The sequence below is a fragment of the Aedes aegypti genome, chromosome 2 (assembly GCF_002204515.2).
Source record: "Aedes aegypti strain LVP_AGWG chromosome 2, AaegL5.0 Primary Assembly, whole genome shotgun sequence".
NCBI classification, from domain to species: Eukaryota; Metazoa; Arthropoda; class Insecta; order Diptera; family Culicidae; genus Aedes; species Aedes aegypti.
In genome coordinates, this window is record NC_035108.1 from 163,859,588 (window position 1) to 163,884,078 (window position 24,491).

The window sequence follows — 24,491 nt, forward strand, 5'->3', positions numbered from 1 at the left end:
GCAGGTCCTCTTCCAGCATGGTTCATGCCTACGCTCATAGAGAACCACCGTTCTTATTAGCGTTTTATACATGGTACATTTGCTGCGGGGTGAATCTTTCTCGATCGCAGCTTCTTGTGGAGCCCATAGTAGGCGCGACTACCACTGATGATGCGTCTCCGTATTTCACGACTAACGTTGTTATCAGCCGTTAACAAGGATCCGAGGTAGACGAACTCATCAACCACCTCAAAAGTGTACCGGTCTATCGTAACACTGCTTTCTAGGCGGACTCTGTCGCGCTCGGTTCCGCTTATCAGCATGTACTTTGGTTTTGAAGCATTCACCGGCCGACTTTTGTCGCTTCACGTTTCAGGCGGGTAAACAGGTCTGCCACCGTTCCAAATGTTCTGCCGACAATATCCATATCACCCGCAAAGCAAACAAATTGGCTGGATCTTGTGAAAATCGCACCTCGGATATTGAACCCGGCCCTCCACATGATAGTACATCATAAGCCGCTTTAAAATCGATGAACAGGTGATGCGTTGGGACTTGGTATTCACGGCATTTCTGGAGGATTTGCCGTACAGTGAAGATTTGGTTCGTCGTCGAGCGGCCGTTGATGAAACCAGCTTGATAACTTCCCGCAAACTCATTTGCTGATGGTGATAGACGACGGAGGATAATCTGGGATTGCACTTTGTAGGCGGCGTTCAGGATAGTGATCGCACGATAGTTTCCACATTCCATTTTGTCGCCCTTCTTGTAGATGGGGCATATGACCCCTTGATTCCACTCCTTCGGCAGCTGTTCCGTTTCCCAGATTCTGACAATCAGCCGGTGCAGACCAACCTCTCCGGACCCATTTTGATGAGTTAATCTCCCATAGCATCCTTACCAACTGCCTTGTTGTTCTTGAGCTGGTTGTAGCATCCTTAACTTCCCTGAATGTGGGAACAGGTTGTTTTGCTTAATTTGCCGTGCTGACATAGTCACTTCCTCCGCTGTCGTGACCCTCTGCGCCTGTGTTCTCCATTCAGGTGTTCATCGTAGTGCTGTTTCTACTTTTCGATCACCTCACGTCCGTCCTTCAAGATGCTTCGATCGATCAAAACGATTGTGATTCCGTCGATTTGTGATTTCGTCTGCTGTGGTGATCTCCAGGTGTACCGATACGAGAGGCTGAGACCGACGATTGCAAAGTTCAGCGCCCACCGGCTGACAAACGAGAACGGCCTACGACTGATAGATTTTGCCGCCTCCAAGAACATGACCATTCGCAGCACTTACTTCCAGTGCTGCGAATGGCCATGTTCTTGGAGGCGGCAAAATCTATCAGTCGTAGGCCGTTATCGTTTGTCAGCCGGTGGGCGCTGAACTTTGCAATCGTCGGTCTTAATTCCTCCTCCAGGCCAACTTGAGCGTTCATATCTCCTGTGATGATCTTGACAACGTGGTATGGGCAGCTGTCGTACTCGCAATCGAGCTGCGCGTAAAATGCGTCCTTGTCGTCATCAGTGCTTCCGGAGTGATGCGTTTATGATGCTGAAATTGAAGCCTTAACTTGCACATTCTTTCGTTGATCGGCCACCACCCGATCACGCGCCTTTGCATATCACCCATCACTATAAAAGCTATTCACAGCTAAAAATGTTTCCGCAGCTCTGGTAGATAGTATGGTTACCACTAAACGTTCGCACCATCGCACAGTGCTTCCAAGGGCCTAAATTCGTGATCGAAAATGTTTTGCACCAGAAAAGTTGGTTGTAGAGGTATGGTGTCTTCAGAGAAGTTGTTCGGGATGTTGAAGCCCTTCTTAAGAAAGAATTATTTTTGTGATGAATCCACCTAGCAGTGAGATAGATTTTCACTTTTTTGCAAAAGTGGAGATACAGCAATGGTGTCTTCGGCAAAGTTGTAGATAATTTCACTACATGAAAATTTTCTGAAGACACTTTAGCTCTATCTATTGAATTTTAAGAGATATGGGTCATTTTTTGTGAACGACCCCTTAAAACTAGTTTTTTTTGTTAAAGAGATACACCATGACCCCACAGTTATGGATCAAATAGTGTGGAGTCCAACCTATAAAACTCAATTAAACGACATGGAAAACGTGAAATTGTAATTTAAATGCATGAATTGAATCGTTTCAAATTGGAACTTCGGTTAGTAAACTGTTTTGAGTGTAATATTTACATAGGATTGCATAGAAATTAAAAATTGTATCGGTTTCTGAAAACCATATTATGAATCAATTTTCATATTATGGATCAAATTGTGACATAATACGGATCAGTGTGCAAAATAAAAAGATTTTCAACTCAATGCATCTGTATTGCATGATTTGGCGAAAGTTAACAATGTGTCACATATTACTGCAAGAAATAGCATTGTTAGAGCTGTAAACAAGGGTAAAATGCACGTATTTTGAGATACTGCGTTGTAGTAACTGAGAAATGAACTGTTTTCGCTCCACATCAAGTTTTCCACCCATTTTTGTCTGCTAAAAATGAAATTTATAAACCTTGGTATTTTATTAGTTTTATCCTTAGTGCGATTGTCTGAAAATGTCAAATCCAATGCTTAAAATGACAGAAATCTACATTCTTTGGAAGTGATCCATAACCGTGGTAAACAATCATTTCCTGATCCATATTATGGATCACTAGTTAGAAGTGCTAATATTCGGTATTTAGAATCATCAATCAAGAAAAATGTTTTCCAAAGATGAATTCATACTTAATTGAAGCGTACGAGCATGGTTTATGCTATAACATTTGAATTTTACCACCTGTGGGAGCTTATGAATGCTGACGGCACTTCTTACAGAAAACGACCATATAATAATAGCTGTGTGGTACCAACTAAACATTTGTCAACTACACCGTTATTTTGCGGTTGAATGTTGTGCTTAACATCACAAATGGTAGAAGACAAATAGTATGACATGGGAAAAATATGTTTTACGTCAACGTTTATGTTATGAGCCAGTTATCCGATGTTGAACGCCAAAGTGATCCGTCACTGTGGGTGATCCGTAACTGTGTGGGCATGGTAACATGGGTATTTTTGAGATTTTTCACATGTTCTACAAAGTTGTTTAAATTGATAAAATACGCATTTCTTTAGGAGACACCTAAAATGTATCTCTTATATTTTCGGAGTTATATGATATTTGGTCGGCGTTAAGTCAGAGTGGACCAAGTGACATTTTTGATATTTTGAGAAAAATGGGTTTAAAGCCTAACGCTCTGTAATTTTTGAACTCATTTAGATTTTGGTTCAATATTTCTGCCCATCTTAGTGTTACTTTCAAACAATATAATGTGAAGTGATAATCATGAAAAATCATAATCCAAGCCTCTGATAGAACGATTTTTTGATGGACTATGTGTACTTGGTCCACTCTGACTGAACTAAAGACCACCGTTTAGTGAGTTGGTTCACTCTGACTGAACAATTTCTAGGAAAATAACAATCATTCAATGCTTGCATGGTCATACTGGGTGCATATCTCCAAGATAAGCAGATTATCAAGACCCTTCGACACCAGTATAGTAAATTCTCCAATAATCTATATAGTCAATACCTAAATCAGTGGCATAACGATAGCTTGAAAATTAAGGTTTTGCAGGGTCAGGGCATTGAAGACCAGAAATATTCAAATATGCGTTCAGTCAGAGTGGACCAAGTGAAAATCTTGAGTACCGACCAGAATATGCTGGTCCAATAAGCGGGTCCTAGGACATGCCATACATACACCATAGAACTACCAAAAACTTCTATCGGACTCTGAAATTGACTCAAAAAAAGCAATAATCAATTAGATTATTGCTTTTCAGCACTTGGTCCGCTCTGTCTGCACAGAAATTGTTGCAATTTCTGACCACCGATCCGAATATGGTAAATGGTCAAAAATCAAAATCAAATGCATCGAATTAAGTAATATTTATAAAGTTCTATTGAAGGATAAGTAGAAGAATCATTCGATGTCGAAAAATCTGACAAATCGCTTGAAATGTTTTTCATTTCCTCGCATTCCTCAGCGCGCTGAGCATTTTCGCTGCTATGGTAATAAGCACTTGGTCCACTCTGACTGCACACTTTTATCGATTTTTATTGATCATCCAAAGTAAATTTATTACATATCTCTTACAATTTACAGCATTCATCAAATCTGATCAAAGTGTAACGGAGGTAAGGTAATTTCACATCTAATGAGAAAATAAGCCAAATTTCCCAAGTTTTGTACTTGGTCCCCTCTGACTTAACGCCGACCATTTTATGTTGAAAAATCGACTATTTCACCTTCCTATAACATTTACAGGGGCAAATTGGGGCAACATTTTTAGCTTGCATATAAAAGAGTAACTTAATAACTACCCAAGGAGGAACAAATAACTCCCCAATAACTTATGCATACCATTTTTTGGTATCATACCAAAATTAGGTATTGTTCAGTTGTCAATACCTCAATTTGGTATTATAATGGTATTGAAAAAAATCTTTAAAACAATTAAAAATACTTCATTGAGGTATTAAAAAGCTATTGAGATCTGCTGGAGGTATTGAACTACAATTAAAAAATTTCATTTTCATATGAAAATCCATCAAGTATTATTGAGGTATTGCAATACCTGATCTAGTTATCAGTTTGGTGTTCGTAGAATATGCTTGAGGTATTATTTGAGGTATTTTACCTCTTATGCAGGGCTCATTCATACCTCATTCAGGTTGTAAGTATTGGAAATTATCTGGTATGGAATACCTCAATTTGGTATTCAGTAGTTATTTTCTTCTGCTCGGGTATCAATTCCATGGTAACTGACACGTGGCACTGCTTTCCTTGACTACAAAATATGTTCCGTAAAATGTTGAAAAATTAAAAGTACGCAGCTTTTAATACCGTGAATTTTTTAAATACGCCATCTTTCATGGGTCTGGGTCATTTGGCATAAAGCCATTTGGCATAAGTTCATCTGGCATCAAGTCGTTTGTCATAAAAGACATTTGGCATAACGGTCATTTGGCATAATGGTCATTTAACATAAACACATTTATAAAGAACAGGTATATTTTGAAAGAAAGGATTTTATTCTAGTTATGCGAAATGACCGTTATGACAAATGGCCATTATTTCAATTGGGGTTATGCCAAATGACCTTATGTCAAATGGCTTTTAGCCAGATGAACCTTTCCCATTTTTCATGGCTGAGTGGAAAATTATCAGGCCTTCTAGGATATGATATATTCAGTTATGAATGTAAAAACGTGATCTCTCAAATACTAAAATTTTTTGGATATTGTTAACGTGAAATAGCTAGTTATCTTAAGTGAATATTGCACTAAAACTTTTAAGACACAAATCTGGCGAAGTAGGCATCGAACAACAGTGATTTTTATTTTAGCTTTGTGCATTAGAAGAAAGCATAAAATAAGAATATAATGCTTGTTAATTCAATATTTGTTCAGTTAAGTGCTTTTAGAATGCGGACAGAGATATGACATAAGTCGACCATTGAGATGACCATCTCTAGATCCCGATATGTTTCACTTTAAGCACAGTGGATAATGTAAATAATCAATTTGCCTAAGACTACATATCATCATATGAACACTTTTGTAACAATAATAGTTAAGAAATAGTCTTTTTATGGAGAAAGAAATTGTTGAGAGAGAGGATCAAAGAAATAATATACTTAGGCAAAAATATTGAGATGTGGATAGTCGACTGTATTATCGCACAGAAATAGATGAAAAGGGTCTTATTTTAAATTTTCTTCTTCACATTCTCAAAGAGTAGTATCTAAAATCTTAAAAATACACATAACAGCGAAATTATAGCTTATTCATGGTAACAAATGATAGTCCGTTTGAAAGCCATTCTGTACGTATGTCTAGCCACTTTAGTTTTATTTATATGAAAAGATGAATAGATTTATAAAGATTATGCTCTCTTGTAAATACAAAAGAGCAAAATACCAAAACTTAAGAAAACATTCTTTCCTTCATTATTGTTATTATTTGTTATTGGCGTTGCAGTCAGTGTAAATCAAAATCTGATTTGTTTCAATTGTTCGACGTTTCGATGTATATATTTAAAACGTCGGACAATAGAAACGAATCAGCTTTTGATTTACACTGACTGCAACGCCAATAACAGATTACTGCCAGCTCCCTCAGTCGATAGCATTCCTCCGAATTGTTATTATTATTATTATTATTACTATTATTATTATTTTAAGCTTAAATAGGATGACTTCCGTTTTAAGGCAAATAAATTACTAACATTATTCTATTTGCTTTATACTACGTTCAGTATAGAGCTGATGTTACGTAAAAAAGGCTATCTCTTAGAATTCATACATCTAATTTTCACTGTAAATGAGAATTATGACGTTTGATATCAAGATATCCTATCTTAGGCAATATCAGCATTAGCCAAACCGAATATATCATTGCGTAAAAGACCTGAAAATTGTCACTCAGACCTGAAAAATGGCGTATCTAAAAAATAAACGGTATTAAAAGCTGCATAATTTTATTTTTTCAACATTGTACAGAACATATTTTGTAGGCAAGGAACGCAGTGCCACGTGTCAGTTATCATGGATTTGATAGCTATTGAGTTACTCTTTTATATGCAAGCTAAAAATGTTGCCCCAATTTGCCCCTGTAAATGTTGTAGGAAGGTGAAATAGTCGATTTTTCAACATAAAATATCATATAACTCCGAAACTATTAGAGATAATTTTTTTGTGTCTTCTAAAAAAATGCGTATTTTGTCAATTTAAACAAATTTGTGGAACATGTGAAAAATATCAGAAATACCCAGAAAAAGATAGAACGAAAAAACTAGTTTTAAGGGGTCGTTCACAAAAAATGACCCATATCTCTTAAAACTCAATAGATAGAGCTAAAGTGTCTTCAGCAAATTTTCATGTAGTGAAATTATCTACAACTTTGCCGAAGACACCATTGCTGTATCTCCACTTTTGCAAAAAAAAGTGAAAATCTATCTCACTGCTAGGTGGATTCATCACAAAAATAATTCTTTCTTAAGAAGGGCTTCAACATCCCGAACAACTTCTCTGAAGACACCATACCTCTACAACCAACTTTTCTGGTGCAAAACATTTTCGATCACGAATTTAGGCCCTTGGAAGCACTGTGCATCGAACCTGTCCAGCGCACCTCCTGAAGCGCTACAATGCCAAAACCACGGATCTGCAGTACATCGAAGAGTATGCGTGTGCTTCCAATGAAGTTGAGAGATTTACAGTTCCACGTACCGAGTTTCCAATCGCTAGTCCATTTCTGTCGCTGTGGTCTTTGCCGATTGTTCCGCATTCTCTCGTTGACATTCCTGTGCTGATGTGTTTTACGGTTGGCTTACAGGGCCTAACACCAACTCCCTAGATTTCCGGAGGACCATTCCCCCTGTTCGGAGGGCCATAGTGCGCAGTTTAGCTTAGAGTCCTTCTCTGGTACTCGGACGATGATCAGCCGCTCCTGATATGGAAAACAGACGCTGCTGTGAGCTGCTCCTAACATGGATTACAGACAGGTTTGCAGAAGCAAAATCAAAAGCAAACCCCCAACCCCTCCCCTCCCCCCTTTCCTGTCAGCATACGACCAAAGTTCCCACCGGGGTTGGTTACCCAATCTTCCCTGAGGTTAATCGTACCCGGTTACTTGGATCTCCATCTCTCACGATATTTCTCCAGCGATATGCTCACCAACAGACGTGACTTTATGTTGGTGATATTTTTGGCATCATCCTCGGATGCACACTTTATGACAACGAGTCTCTTGTGTTTCTTTGCGCACCAAATTACCTAATTTATTTGGAGCAAAAATCATGGTCAATATTTTCAACTTCTACAAGATAACTTCATTTGTCTTAGATGAAAATTTGAAGCACTCAACGTTATGATTTGTTTTTGAATTATGCCAAACAGCCGTTATACCAAAAGGCGATTATTCCAAATGGCCATTATTCTAAATGGCATTATGCCAAACGGCTTTATAACACATGGCTTTATGTAAAATGGGGTAGAGCGGTCAATGTTATGGAATGTGTGGTTTTATTTTAAATGTTGAACACAAATTAAAAGGTTAACCACAAATAAATATAAAATTTGACTGGATGAATCAATCATACGAACACTTAACTGAGAAGTTGACACTATCCCGGTTGGGCTGTAACGCCAGCACAAAAGAAAAAGTTTGATTTGTTATCTTAATTTATGTTTGAGAAAATTCAAGGTGTGGCTTGGTTTTAAGCGCATTGTTTACATAACCGTTTACTTTCGAGCAAAAAAAAATGTTTTAAACATAAGTGGAAACTTTTTAAGCTGTCGCAGAGCACCTTCTAAGACCTCGTGGAGCACGATCTAAAAAACCTCTGTTAGGGGAACGTTGGATTTATATCATGCGTGAAATCAATGCTCGTCGATTATTTTCTCCAGAATTTTGAGCAAAATAATGAAAAGCTTATAGGTCTGAAGGAGTTTGGTGACGTTTTGATCAATTTCCGGAAAGGACTTAAGCATACATGACTCCTCCTCCTATCTGTATATAATTGTATTTAAATCATAAAATCTCAAACAGATGAATTAAACGAGTTTTCAAATAATATGTACTTAATTTAGTTTCAACTCATCCAAGACTATTTATTTAGTTTTGACAAATCTATGAAACCAGAAGCATGACTACTTGAGCCACTTCACATAATCTCCTACAATTCTCGATGCTCGAATCAATCCATTTGGATTCAATTTTTCCTCACACCACCCATTATATCAAACATGTTTCCTAATTACCGTTTCGTTTTTCCTTGGACAGACACATCGTTAACGATAGCCATTGTGGAAAGTGTGCACATCCAGCGGACACCACTGATGGTGTTGGCCGGTTATTTCGCCTTGTTTAACTGCACAGTAAGGTGGCCCATTTTAATTTGAGAAAAACAAAACAGTAAGAATCTTAAGTATCACCCTCCAAATGTATTCTTTTGGATATCTCCATATGCTACTTTAAATATTTGAGCGGAATTCGTCAACTTCAAGGGCTTTAGGGATCGTTCAAATATTACGTAACGCAACAGGGGGAAGGAGGGGGTCTAGCATAGTGTACGGTCCATACAAAAAATTAAAATTTTCCTTACAAAAGCTGTTACGTGGGGGAGGGAGGGGGTCTAAAATTGGCAAATTTTGCGTTACGTAATATTTGAATGAACCCTTAAACAGGCTCGTAGTTTATATTAAAAAAATGATCAAATATATGGAATAATGACACCCAATACATCTTCGACTATAGATGACGCTGTGGTTGATAAATAATTCAGATCATTGATTTGAAAATTCTTCAAATAATATATAACAATTTGCAACAAACCGGAAGTCTTTCGGTTAGTATCAAAAAAGTTATACCTACATAGGGAAACTGAAATTCGATTACCCTCAGAGTGGAAGAAGCAGAGAAAGTCAGTGTGTTGATTGGTCTGGTTGAGTTCAGAGCAATCAAAAACTTGACTTTCTCTGCTTCTTCCACTCTGAAGGTAATCGAATTGACACATTTTTGCAAATAAAATACGTGTCTGATATTTTTTTAACAACTGATTCGACTTACACAATTTGAACGAAATCCAATAACTTTAGAATAATAACCATTTTCTGTAGGCTGCCTGTTCCACTCCAAAGAAACCCCGAATTTCAGAGCCATATATGGTCGAAGAAGTAAATTGAAACGTTTTTCCTATATATGACGTCGATTTTCTCCACACAAACTAGAAGTTCGTTAGCTCCCTCTTAGAGTTGACGGATTCCGCTCAAATTTTCACAGTAGCTTCTGTGGTTCAAATGTACAAATTTGCGTGGTGTAAGTTAAGATTTTTCTATTTTGATCATTATGGACCACCCTACTGATACAGTTATTGCGGAGTAGATTAAACTGAACCGATACTTCCTCTTCGCTGCCACATCCGCCTGTGGTGCATCGCTTCAGGAAGTGGGATTTATCTCACGGCTTCCCCATTTTGCGTCCTCATGAAGATGGTGTCGGATCTGTGCTATCAGTTTTCCAGTGTGAAAATTCACAAACAGCGTCAAGCGTGGCACATAAAACTATTAATTATTAACGCTGAAAGCGCGTCACGGAAATGGTGTTGCATAAACAGAGGGTATCCATTGCGAAAACCTGTCCAGCAGTATAATTTTACTCCATTTTTCAATTTTCTCTCTGCTTGAACAACCAGAACTGTGCAATTGCTGTTTACTGTTTATTGCCCGTGATCGCCGGTTTGCTCTTTCGTCACTGGGGTATGCACCAGCAATGAGCTTCAATTTGTCGATAATTTTTTTGGGTTGGAAAAATTTATTGCATTGGTTTACCCGACTCGTTACGAGTGCCATGAAGATAATTAAAAATGAAATTATGTCCCCATTTATTCCATAGCCAAATAAGAAAAAAGCCACAATTGATGTGATAAGGCTGGTACAGAAAATCGTTTTGACTTTTTGTCTCAATTCTCTTCCGAAATTGTATAGCCAAACTCTGCATTTTAAGAGGAGTTATTAAAATTGTTTATTAAATTCTGGAGATGTGCAAAAAATCGCCTAACCAATCCATTTCCCGGGAAATCCCGGGATCCCGGGAAATTCTGAAAAACGTGAAAATAAAGCAAATTTGGTGGAATTTTATTTTTCAAATTATTTGTGTTTCGTGTAGGGTCGGTGTTTTCTTAGTAGACAGTCCCCCATTGTCACACTAGTTGCTTTTTACGGCCGTTTTGCTACAAATCGTTGCAAAATATTTTTAACATGAAGCTCGGGAACCATTTACCTAAGAACCATTGATACACAACTTGATTTTGTTAAAAGAAAAAAATGATCGAAATATAGTTTTGCTTATAATTTAAGTTCCCTAGCATCTATTTCAAACCTATTGTTCCTATAGTAGCACTACTAAAAAAACTATTTTTCATAAAACAAAATAATTAATTATATTAGAACTTTTTATATCAATCAAAAGCTTTTGACCCACTTTTTATAGCAAAAATGTAAAAGTTTTGTAAAAACACGGTTTTGATTTGTATTTTGCTTTGTATTATTAGTAGCACAAGCGACAATAAATCCAAAAAGTGGTTTCGTATTTTTTGTGTTTTTTTTTTCACAAAACCGTGATAAAAAGCTTTCAGACGTAAAAACAATGCCACTAGCTTTATTTTCCGATTTTATTCGAAAATTCGTTCTTAGTCATGCGGCTTCATCGACCCTATATGTATTATATACCAGTAAATTAGTTGGTTACTTCTCTTCTTTATGAGTAATTTATTTATGTTTCTCTAAAGAAGCGTTAGCTTCATTTCAAACGCTAGGCTTCAGAACAACAAAGTTTATAGCATTAAGCAAATGTCCTCGTGGAGTTTATTCTTGATTCAACTAGAGTATTAATATTGAAAATTGTGTCTGTTACATTCATGAAAACTTTATAAGCCTACTGAATTCATAGGAAACATCCCTTGAAAATTCCTTTAATTTATACAGCAAAATTCGTCAAAAACGATATCTATTTTATGAACAACTTTTTCATTACAATAAACAAAAAATCAGTATCGAAAGATAACTAATGATGTAGTGAGTTCTTTGGTTAGAATTATATGATGGTTTTTGTTTGAAAATAGATAGTAATTCCTTTTTTTATAAAGCTACAGTAACTTATTCCTACATAACCTCTTATAGCTTCCAGAGACTCATCGTCCCTTTCCTCTGGGTTACATCCGATCCGGATTCTTCCGTTGTCCGTGTTTTCACCGTGTGTTCTGCCCGCGCTTTGTCAATCCTTGCACGGTGCTAAAGGTTGGAAACAAGTTTGTAGAAACAATTTTTCTTATTTTACAGATTGAAACATCCCTGACATTGTCCTTGTTCCTGAAATAAATTCAGCTTGCTTCACATAGTCTGGCAAGGCTTTTCCAGAACCAAATTCGACGCGACCCGTTAGATGAATTCAACTCAACAATTCAATGAATTCAATTGAACAATAATCAACTTTAGTTCAATGAAATCCAGCTTTGTCTAACTCCTTGCTTCTCTAGACTTGTGCTTTTGAAAATTTGAGGTGTAGCTTCGATTCATCTTCAGATTTACATCAAAGTTTATAGAATAAACTTTTTTTGCTTGTTTTAGTTCTTCAATTTATTTTGATACTCCCGACCCCCTTGAACCTTCAAGGAGACCTTGGACATGAAAGAAAATTAAAATCTGCATCACTCAAATTAGATCCAAAAATTCAATGCTTCTTTTAAGGCTATTTGAACTTAGGGGCGATCCATTAATTACGTAAGACAATTTTCGGGGTTTTTCAACCCCCGCTCCCCCCATGGTAAGATTTTTTGTATGAAAATTAAAAATTAATTGTATGGCGCGTAAGAAATCTCAAACCCCCCCTCCCCCCATAAACCCTTACATAATTAATGGACAGCCCCTTAACCCCTGTGATCTTCAGCATAAAGGCAAAAGCACCGGTTTTGGCCAGTCTAAGAGAAAATGTCAATATAAATTAAATGGGAAGTCGTATTTATACTACAAATATGTCAAATGCAAGCTTTCAATCCATATTATGTGTGTAAATATCAAAACTGAGCTCAAACCATTTTTTCGCATAGAAAATCCCGTTGGTCAATATAGGCCAAAGAAACCAGTTTCGGCCAGAGAGTTAACTTCGGTTCCTAAATTGGCCAATTGCATTGATTTCTAACGAGGGTGGTCAGCTTAGGAGTGCCCTGGCCAAATTAGGTGTATGAGAGTTAAAATTATAAGGAAAATTAATTGTTTTTCTCATGTTTTGAATCAATTTGGATGAGTAAATGAATGTAGCTCTATCATATGAATGTGATCCACTAAACACAAAAGGTTTTATGCTAATTGGCTATGTAAAACGGTGTATAATCCACTATGGCTACAACTGGCGTATGGCCAAAACCGGTGCTTCTACCTTACCTTTGTAAGGTTCTAGTTAATTGTCAGAGATGGACAAAAAGAGTCGGAGCCTTTCAAAAGATCCGGATCACTCAAAATAACGAGTCATCCGAGGCTCTTTTTTGGCTTTTACGCTTCACACTTGCCTTGATTAGCGTGCCATGGCACACATGCAAACATAGTTCACTGTAGCTCTGCACTCTCATTATACACAGTCAAACAACTAATTTGATCCGCTCGCTTGCAGAGAAAAAGTGCTCATACGAATGGTTCGGGTAGGGGAAATCGGTCGTGTGCATCGTGAGTTCAAGAGCGAAAGATACGAAAGTTTACGACGCATGTCGCGCAACAGGAAAAAAAATATAAAATATGATAACAGCAATTTATCTGCTAGGTAAACGAATGGTGTTAGTGAAAGCTTACGATTTAGCAGTAATTTGGGAATCGTCTGGGCTTTGATTCATAACTGTGGTATGGGATCATGTGTAAATTATGTTAAGCTCCAAGGGGGGTAGGTGTTCAAGCCAAGCGTGGCAATCCTTACAAAATTTTCGGAGGACTAATATTAAAAGCGTAACAAAGAAGGGTGTAGGGAGGTGGACTTAAAAGTTGAAATTTAACGCTACAGAACCTCCTCAATATGAAATTAAATACAGTACCTTGTGAGCATCTTCTGAAATCTGGTCTTCATTTCGCTGCGAATACAAATTTCATTACAAATGTTTATCCTGTAAGTAATTTAATTTCTTCTTCCTTCACCGGCACCTCAACGATATCCGAACTGGCTTTATTTATCAAGCTTACTAACAATGGATGTGGGACTCAATTTTTGTCCAAGTAATTAGACCACTCGAAGCATAACGAGCCACTTCGCAAAACCCTCCAAACCTCCTCCGGGTACTACCGGATGACAAATGAACAAAATATTCAAATTTCCAGCCCAAAATGTTGCCATCTTCCAAATTCCTGTCCCCCGCTCAACGGTCGATGTTCGTTTGCATATTTTTTCCATCCGTCTCCTTACCAAGGCCACCTCGTTTCCCACCTGCCGCCAGGTGAATATCAGATTGTGAATTGCTTGCCATATATACGTATACTATTTTTATTGGGGACACGCATATCTGGCCCATCTCTGCATACCAAGCCGATTCATCCACTTGGATGCTGTTCTTCCTGTATGGCAGTCGCTTCAGAACACAAAATCGCTCGAAGGCGCAGGCATGAACGTGTGCACTGTGGTTTGAGGGCGACCAAAACCTAAAAAAAACAGGGTGATTTTCTCCGAACGATAATATGTTTCCCGGCTTCTTGAACACTTTTGTGGTTTCAATCCGAAGTTTGAAGCAAATTTATTTAGTTTTGAATTTCATACAACTGTTGGACGAAGGACTTGAATTTCCTAAAAAATATGTTTTATTTCTATTCACCAGCCAGCTATTAATTAAATTAATGACAGCTTCAAACGTAATGATATCTTCAGAGAAGTTAAAATATCTACGAATGTAGATACGAATATCGAATGTATAAGTAAAGCAAAAATACATACATTTCTATCATTTGAATTAGATATTGAGGTTTTGGCCGTCATTTGTTCTAGATAAAACCACGGTGGTGTGGACCAAACGGACCTCCTCTCCCCGTGCGGCGCGGAAATGAAAAGAAAATCTCAATTTCAACGTTAGCATTTTCGTGTGCTTTTTAGATGGTCGGAAATACAGTGAAGTTGTGTTCCGCCCTGCTGAATGTTTATTTCATTTTCTATTTGCTTTCGGTTCAATATTGTTCTGCAAGAAGCAATGCGTCGAATTTGGGAGCCGAAAACCGTTTTCACTCATATCATTCGGATACATCGGGAAACTGATCAATCATATATGAGCCTACGGAGAAACGTACAAGTAATAAAAATTTGATTGAAGATTAAGTTGACTTTCAAGATGGTGTGCTTTTCCGTCATATTCATACGTGCGACTACGTATCCGGAAGTACTCTTGTTTGTATTTGGCATGCCACCCTTAGTAAGATATTCAATATCAATACTGCCGCATAAGAACATACATATATTTCGACCAAAGAAATATTTTTTTCTTTGATCATATTATTTCTTATTCCTCAATCAGATCGTCGTTGTTACCTCAAAATATTAAGCTATACAAGTTGTTACATACTTAATTCTCCATTTACGCAATGGGTCAGGTGGGGTGGACCGTAATGATCAACCTACAGAAATCTTCAGTTTATTGTTGAGCAAATCCTCAAAGTTTTTTAATGTGGACAACGGAAACTACTGTGAAAATTTAACAAATATATCTGAAACTAAAATACGGTTTTCTCTTAGAGAGATCGGGTAGCCATGGATAGAAATGTTCAATAGTTCTCCGGTTTTTGTACACTGGTCCCACAATCATGAATCAATTAAGGCTTTGCGAAAATTCAAATAAATATAGCAAGCTAATTTAACAACATATTTCAGTGCATTCAGCACCAAATGGTAAAGTTGGGCATATACTTACAGTTCATGCACATTGTACTCATTGGGATAGCTGATAATATTGAAAATTTTCACTTATTTTCACATCGTCTAAAATCACATTTTATGAATCGGCAATAAACCTGTCCACAAATACGAATCAATGTGACCACAGTTTATGAATCAGCTGATTATTTTCATTTATGTTTCAAAAGATGTTGAATAGTCCATATGTGTATGAGAACACTGCCTCGGACATCATAAGGGATATGCAGCGGAAGACCGGAACCAGTTCCGAGAACTCAGGAAATGAATGATGATGACTTGATTCGAAATTGTACCATTCGGCAGTTAAAGTTTTTGCTAATCTTAGTCTTATCCTAGAGATCTGATTTTTTCGTCTTTGGTCAAGCTGGTCACTATTTCAAGCGATTTTTGTTTTTAATTCTTAATTATGCTGCTGAGCAGCCAAAGTAAACATATATTTCTAAACTAGTATACCCTTTAAGTCTGTTTATTTAGCCGTGAGCCAAAAGTGTATCCTGGAAGTTAATCCATATGAACGTAGAGCGATTAGGGACAGAATGGACGCATTACACAAATGCATGTTTTAAGACCATAAAATTGCAGTATTATTCAGTTACCCTCAGCTGGTTACCAAGTTCGTAATTAGTACGATGTGTTGCCTTTATTCATGATGAAAAAAATCACATCAAATGACAGACAAACGACATAGAAAATTGGGTCAAAAGCAAGGTTGGTAAAAAGTTATCGGGAAAAAATGAACACTTCCGTGGAGTTTAGAGAAAAATATATTAAACATTAGTGACAAAAGTTATTATGCAGAAGAGCTCACATTAGCAATAAAAAATGTTCTAGATTAGTTACTTGTCTAAAAAATTAGATTCTTCCACCACCTTGCTTATAAAATTTGATAAATTATGCATATTCTAAGTGAATACTGGTGTGTTCATTATGCCCTGAATCACCTTTTGTGCAACTAATGCTATCGCAAAATGTTATAACTAACACTTGATACCAATACGAATCATAAAGGATGCAGACCGGCGCTTTTTGAACTGGATAGTTATGGTCCTTCTGCAGAAGCAAACAAGATCAGAAAGCACCTGGAAGAGCCCAATAGTCGTAGAAATTCATCATGACCATGCTGAGGGTCGTGCGTTTGAATTCCGCCGGTCTAGGATGTTTTTGAGTTGAAAAATAATACAATTTTTGATCAGTTTATAACTGTGGAAGAACTTAGATGATAATCATTTGAGACGCAGGCTATTTGCCAGTTGGTACGTAACGCCAGAAAAAAATAAGAAAAAGGAGGCGCATATCAAGTACGCCATGAATTCTTCAGAAATCCTTTTCAATGACACTTTTTCTGTTTAGTTCCTTCCAGACTTGACCACCACAATTTGGTCACCTTTACGGAACTGTACTACTTTGCAGACAATTCGTGATTTATGAACGGGCCCAAATCCATGTCATGCACTTTTTGAACTCCCATCACAAAATATAATTTTGAAAACTGATTATAAATGAGTATAACATTTACAATTCATCAAGTTCTAGCAGCATGAACGCTGGTTCAAAAATTGTGACAGCCGTGTTTATTTCCCACATTTAATGAATCATATTTCACATTTTTATCGTATAACCATGTTTATTTAATCTGTAAATATTGTATGTAACTCATTCTCCTACAAATATCTTTTTATTAATCTTTTAAAACGTCGCTTCTAAACAGCTGTCTACAGGCGTGCTTCTTACGAAATTGACTAAAAATACATCCTCATTAGCAGAAACATAATTCATTGATTTATTTGGTTCATACCGTAATCAAGAGAATTTTTACCGTGATTGAAAGCATTGAAATGGTTAGACACATTGTGTAGCTTATCAGTAAAAATGTTTCTGTGTTGTTTTGTAATAAATTTCACTATAATTTTGCCTTTTAAAATCTGCTGATTCATAAATTGTGGGTGACTCAACTGTGTGGGGTGACTGTATATATTTGTCTTTGATTCGGTGCGGGAGGTTCAAACATTTTAGTTTCCCTAATTATAGATTTTTTGTCTTTTCTTCATTGATAGGAGGATAATTAATTCGATAAAGAAAGAATATCTACGACTACAGCGAAATTGAATCCGTTTAGCCCCCTCTGATAGTTGACGGATTTCTCTCGAGGTTACGTAATAGCATTTTACGTAAAAGAAAAGTATGTTACATAAATGCAATTCTTGTACTCGAAAAACCAGATTATATTAAATTTTGAAGATTGATAACAAAAAGGCTAAAAATAAGACTAGTGCAATAAAGCCTATGAAATGTCAGCTATATGTTAATTTGCATTGGTGATCTAGGTTAGCCACGAACTCCGTGGGAGAAAAGCTTTCAACATCAGTGTATTCAGCGATCTCTTAAAGGTTTTGAACAATATTTTCTCTAAAATAATGAATTCCACGACCGTTTATAGGTTATATAAGAACTAATTTGACTTTATGCCTACAAATATACAAGCGTTATCAGTAATCTTTCGAAAAAAATTGAACAAGCAACCTGTATGGACCCATATTCAGCTGTTGGCTTTTTTGTCTCTAAAATTTCATTAAATATATATAAAAGAACTTAATAAGCATTCTGCGTTCCAAATCACCCTGCACGAGGACATTGAAGAAATGTGAGCATTGATGTGAATTTGATAAAAAACATTCGATTCAATCGTTTGTCATCTCATTCCGGCGGGCTATTAAATGTTTAAAAGGGTATTTATATTGTTAGATATCGCTTAGACCATGGTTTTGGTTTATTTAAGTTTAAAAGTATTGTAAGTCACCCGGTTTGATGGTTATTGGCATCAACGTCGGCATAAGATTTTTAGGAAACAGTGCACTTCAGTCCAGAACACATTTAATAATGTACGTTTTCGCAACAGTGAACTATTATTACTAAAAAAACTAATTGAACTTTAATACTTCACTTCACTTTTGCAAAAGAAAAAAATAAAATACTCAAAATCACTAGGGAGGCAAGCATATACCTTCAAACTTTAATATGATGCTTATCTTGACAGATAGGCCTATTGCGCCTCCGACTTATAACATCGCTTGGATCTATTATTTATACTTGAAAAATGTGTAGGTATGTTAGAACTAGCTTCTGCCTGTAATCGTATACAGGGGGTTATTTTTTTATTAGTGTGCCTAATCGAATGCAAGGATTGTCAAAATTACAAATTACTGCTTGTTAGGCAGATGATCAATTGATGTGTTTGTGTAATGTGTGTATGAAGGTTGGGTATAAGTTTAAACAGCTAAGAGTACCCATTTCCTTGATCTTTGGTTAGTAATTTATTGTTGTTTTGTTTGAAAAATTTCTATGCTTTCCGCTACGTCAAACTTCCAAGGATTTGAAGTATGTCGTAAAAATTTAATATTTCTTGTGTTTAGGAAATGCTGTTCATAGTAAATATGTTCTGCAACTTTTGATTTGAAATGGTGTACATGTCATTTTTTTGTGTCTTTGTGTGTTTTAGTAACTTGATACGTGTTCTTTAAAACGTATATTGAGAGTGCGTTTTGTGTGCCCTATATAAACTTTGTTACAGTAGTCACATGCAGGCTTGATATAAACTCCTCTGCGATGCAACGATGAGGCGATTTTGTAGTTTTTATGAAGAGTAAAAACTGAACTCAAAATTTTCAACACAGATCCTTAAGCGTTTCAAGTGATAATGCAAAAAAAATGCGAGGATTTTTTCGGGTACTCTCTCTCTCTCTTGTTGCGATGCTCACCTTCACTCACGCTTCAAAAAAAAACTCTTGAGATTCACGTTTTTTAACTACTGTACTGAGAGAGCCACGTGAGTATCTCGAATTTCAAGCCTACTACTATTACCATTCCCAGCACTGCTCTTGAGGGTACCGCCCGAACAAGACAGTCCTCGGGGAGTTGTGATGTCACTCTGTTTTGATAGAATTTTACTCTGCTGTGTTTTGTGCAGCAACTTCCTCGCTCATTTTTTCGCTCCCTCGCAAAGAGGCAAAGGCAGCACGCTGCTCTAGTGTATGTCACCGAACTATGATGATGTTGAGGAGTATTATCAAGCCTGGTCACATGTAATTTTGTAAACGCCTGATTAACGTAAACTGTCAATTGGGTTTTTTGTTGAACCCAGGAGAGTTTGGAATTGGTTGTTTCTGCTAGTAAAAACTAACTCAAAACCAAACCTTCGTAAGATTGGGCGTAGCTATTTTGTTTCATCGTTGTATTGCGAATCTTTACTTAAATCCGCAGACTGTCCAACGAGTTGCGCGCCGGTGGCCCAGGCACCGAGTTGTGCGCCAGCCAAAAAGTTAATAAATAAATGTCAAAATATCTCGCCAAGGAAGTGAATCACTTTAGGGCTCGAGTCCTATACTGGACAGCAAGCATAATTGTGTAATCGATAAAAAAAAAACTTAAGGAATAAAAATGTTCGTACCGCCTTGTTTTCAAGTTGCAAGCGATTTAAATGGTTTTGACTGACCCACAACTCGGCGCATGATCGATCGGCGCGCAACTTATTTAGTGGTCTGCGGTTTCGAGAAAAGATTCGCAGAGTGACCAACTTGTACCAAACCCTGGCGCGTAATAAACGAAGTAAAGAGGAAATGATCGAAATGCGAAAAATTCTCGAGAAGTTCAATAGTTTACGGCTTTACGTTTAAGTATTAGTTGTTCTTGTGTCACAGTAGTAAGTGAACGTCTCGCGTTCTTTTGTCAATGAGTTATTGTATTGTTTGTCTTGTGCAGTCGTTCAATTGTCCTGTTTCAAGAAATGTAGTTCCTTTCTTCTACCAGTTTCACTGAGGGTGATTGTAAGTATTCGATGTATCATGTGATTGAAAGAAGACATTTAGTGTTGGTGTGAGTGATTTGATTGAATTGTTTAGAATAATACGTCGAGTGTTAGTTGGTTTTCTATAAATTTCAAATGTGAGTGATGATTACAATAAGTAAGTCCAGAAAAGAAAATGTGCTATCATGTTCAACTTTGAAAGTGAATTCAATGTTCTTGTGAGCATTATTGATTGTTTCTAAAGATTGGGGTAGAATATGTTTTTTTGATTATACTGAAAACATCATCAACGTATCTCCACCAAATTCCAGGGAGCTGGTTTTTATATTCTAAACGTTCCTCTAAATTTGCCCTAAAAATCTCACTTAAAAATAGAGAAAGAGGGTTTCCATTTCCAGTCAACTGTTTATAAGTTTCAACTCCCAGATAGCCGTAGCGGTAAACGCGCAGCTATTCAGTAAGACCAAACTGAGGGTCGTGGGTTCGAATCCCACCGGTCGAGGATCTTTTCGGGTTGGAAATTTTCTCGACTTCCCAGGGCATAGAGTATTTTCGTACCTGCCACACAATATACACATACAAAAATGGTCATTGGCATAGTAAGCTCTCATCTAATAACTGTGGAAATGCTCATAAGAACACTAAACTGAGAAGCAGGCTCTGTCCCAGTGGGGACGTAACACCAGAAAGAAGAAGAAGTTTCAACTCTAAAGGAAAAATAGTTCTCTTCCATGCAAAGTTTTTTTTTTAATTAAATGTATGTACGTACTTGTTTTATCCAATCTGTGCCTTCATTTTGACAAAGTAACCAAACTTCTAATAGGCTTATGGCCTCTTTAACATAATTGCCAAGGAATAAAGATTTAACATCAAATAAAACCAAAACTTCATCATCATTTTTAGATTTACAATTACTTGTGTAAAATGTTTGAAATTTTTAACTGTTTTACTGTGGAACTTTTTTGGCAGATTTAAGAATTTTTGAACTAATTACGCTTGAGGATTGAAAAGTCTTTACTCAAAATAGTGTATCAATAACCGTTATCAATCGTTTGAATTAAAACATCTGTGATTATAGTTTATTTATGTTTGAATTTTCTTGAGTACCGTGCTGCATCAATACCCGGACAATTAAGCTGACAGAAATGTTTGAACCCCATTTTCAATAAATTTCTTTATGAATTTTACGAAATAGTTTTATGTAACAAACAGAATAATGATAGATCTCAGTGAAAATGACAAATTTTACGATAAAATTTATTATTATGCCATAAAAATTGTTAAAATACCGTGATGCATCAATACCCGGACACTTAAGGAGACACAAATACTTAAATTCTAATATGAATGTGTTGTTTTAGAAAACCCTCAATGCTATAGTGTTTTGAATATTGTTACAATCCAGATCTACACGAGAGTGATGAACTTTTTGGTAGAAACCATAATTTTAACTTAAAAATCAAGCAAATATTGAAACATGTCTTGTATATAAATCCGGACACCTGATGCAAGTGGTGTGTTTAAATCCGGACACTTTTGGATCGAAATCCGGACAACTGTTTTAAAACATATAATTTTCGTTTAATTTCAATGAAAATCATATCAATACATAATTAAATATCAATCTTAATTTAAAAGATGTCTGTGTTTGCCGTACAATATCAAAAAGGATAGCACGTTTATGATGTTGGTGGGTGGATTACCTGAGCTGAAGTTCATGTGGCTTGAACTGCAGAGTCGATGCTGCTCGAACTGTTATCAAGGAAGATATAATCAATGTACATTACATTCTTTTGAATTCTGATAACTCACTACACACTTTTCATAGTCATTTTTCACATTTTTCTTGTTTTTCTTCCTTCAAACTCACTTACACTAGTCAAACGTGGATCTTTTAGACGATGTCCGGATCTCAAAACACTGGCTCGAAATCCCGGACAGTCGCTTTAGACACCAATAAAAACATATTTCCCACATATTTAACAACAGACGTGTCACAGAGCTTTCAAAATAAATCTTCTTTCACACTTGTGTTTAAAACTTTCTGTATAATATATTTCACAAACATTTAATTGACCCAAACATTGTTCGCGCGCTCATAGATCGTTGAACTTGAATTGGGGCTACTAGATTGAAAATGAATGTAAAATGACCAGCATTTTCAAAAATAAAGGAAGAGAATAAAAATCAAATGTATAATCACTTAATTTTAACTTTAAATCTTATATATTGTACGGAGATTTCCAGATTGGACACGGCGGTTCTAAACCGACGGATTGACGCAAGTTTTTCACTGTTGCACTCTCCAAGGGATGCGACGTGTTCGTGCGAGGAAAAAGATCAGGAAAGTCGCTGGAATACTCGGTAAAAGGGGGGAGGAGACGGGGGTGTCATTTTGTATGGTGCATTTCTTGACGTTTTCCAACAGCCTACTTGATGGCAAGACGAAGTTTGCCGGGACCACTAGTTATTAATATAATCAGAGTGTCCGGATATTGGTACCGTCCGGATTTTGATTCACCACGGTACAGAAGCTTGTCTTGTCTTTAAATACGGACACCTCAGCAAGTCTTGTTTATAAATCCGGACACTTTTGAATCAATATCCGAACCAGTGTTGCATTTGAACGCGTTCAGTTTGCGTTCCAGTTCAAACTTTTGAACGAGGGATCAAGTAGGCTTGAACATTGAGCAGTTCAAAAATTTGAACCCATGCGAGCTGAAAATTGAACGCGGAATGAAAACTGTCGTCATGGCAGACACACGGCTTATTTCAATGTTGGAAAGTTTTGCAAATATGTTAGGAAATGTTTAAGGTGCCATATATTTGTAACGATTGGAATTCAATATGTTATGATGTAGTGTTTTTCGTGTTTTCAGCTTCATTGTGCATTTTGAAGTGAACGGGCCGTTCTTGAGCAGGTGCAGAATCTTGCACGAGAGTTCAATGCTTACTAGGTTCTCGTGCAAAATTAGAACGTGTTCAGTTCACTTTTGGCTCGCGTTCAGTTCAAAATGCATCACTCATCCGGACAGTTATATTTCACCGCGAAATTATCAAATTAATCCGTGTTAAGGTTTTGAAACCAATAGAATTTAAAACACTTTCAAGAACTTTTGCAATGCGAATGCCATATAATCATTTTAACATTTAAATGTAAGAGAAAATTGTGGTTTGATTACCTGATCTGAAATGCCTGTGGTTCGAACTGCACCAATCACTGATGCATTAAATTTTCCTGCCTAAAACGATGCAGTGCATTGTTCTTGTTATTAATTTTACATGTTTCAAACATGCCAAAAGCTTTCTTTTTAATATGAGTTGGTAATTATTTTCTTACACTATTAAACAACACGATATAAAACCAATGTCCAGATTTCAATACGCTTGATTCCAATGCCAGACAGCTCGTTTTCACTGTTACAAATATACTTTTATTCCATTTTTGTGAAATGTGATGTCGCTGAACTCTTCAACTATCACTTCGTAAACATTTTTCAGAAAACACTACACGAATAGATACATTTGAATGCATAATAGTTTGCTAAATGCTATGAGTGCGTTCGTTGACACAATCACAAAAATCACTTGTACTGCGAAGAAAGAACATTCAACTGAAGCAAGTTTTTCGTTTTTGTTGTTATTTATTTTTTGGCAATGGTAACTAGATTATAAATGAATGTTTAATCATCAGCTATATTTATAAAAGAAGCAAATAATTGTAACTAACATATCAACATTTAATTTAGCTCTTAATTAAAGAATATTACTAGAGTGTCCGGATTTTGGTACCGTCCGGATATTGATTCACCACGGTACGAGCCTTATTTAATATCCTACAAGATATCGATGCTCAAAAGTCATATTTTCAACAAAGTACCTAACAGCATAGTCAATATCAAACTTGGTCCTTTACTTGAGCTTTACATACAGAAGGTCATGGATTCGATCCCAGGCCGTCCCTTATACTTATACTTTGTGGTTGTATCTATCACTTGCTCTTTTCTTCCACTCTTAATCTATCACACCTAATCTATGCCGTTTTGATTCATATTACGGACACTTAAGGACTCAGTGAAGTATAACCCAACATAGAGCATACAAAATAAATCATTCTGTTTGATTCCTTAGCGTTATCGAGCGTAGGAAGTCCTTATCTTTCGAATGGTGGGTAAAGAATACGCTTCCGCAACTTGAATAATTTTAA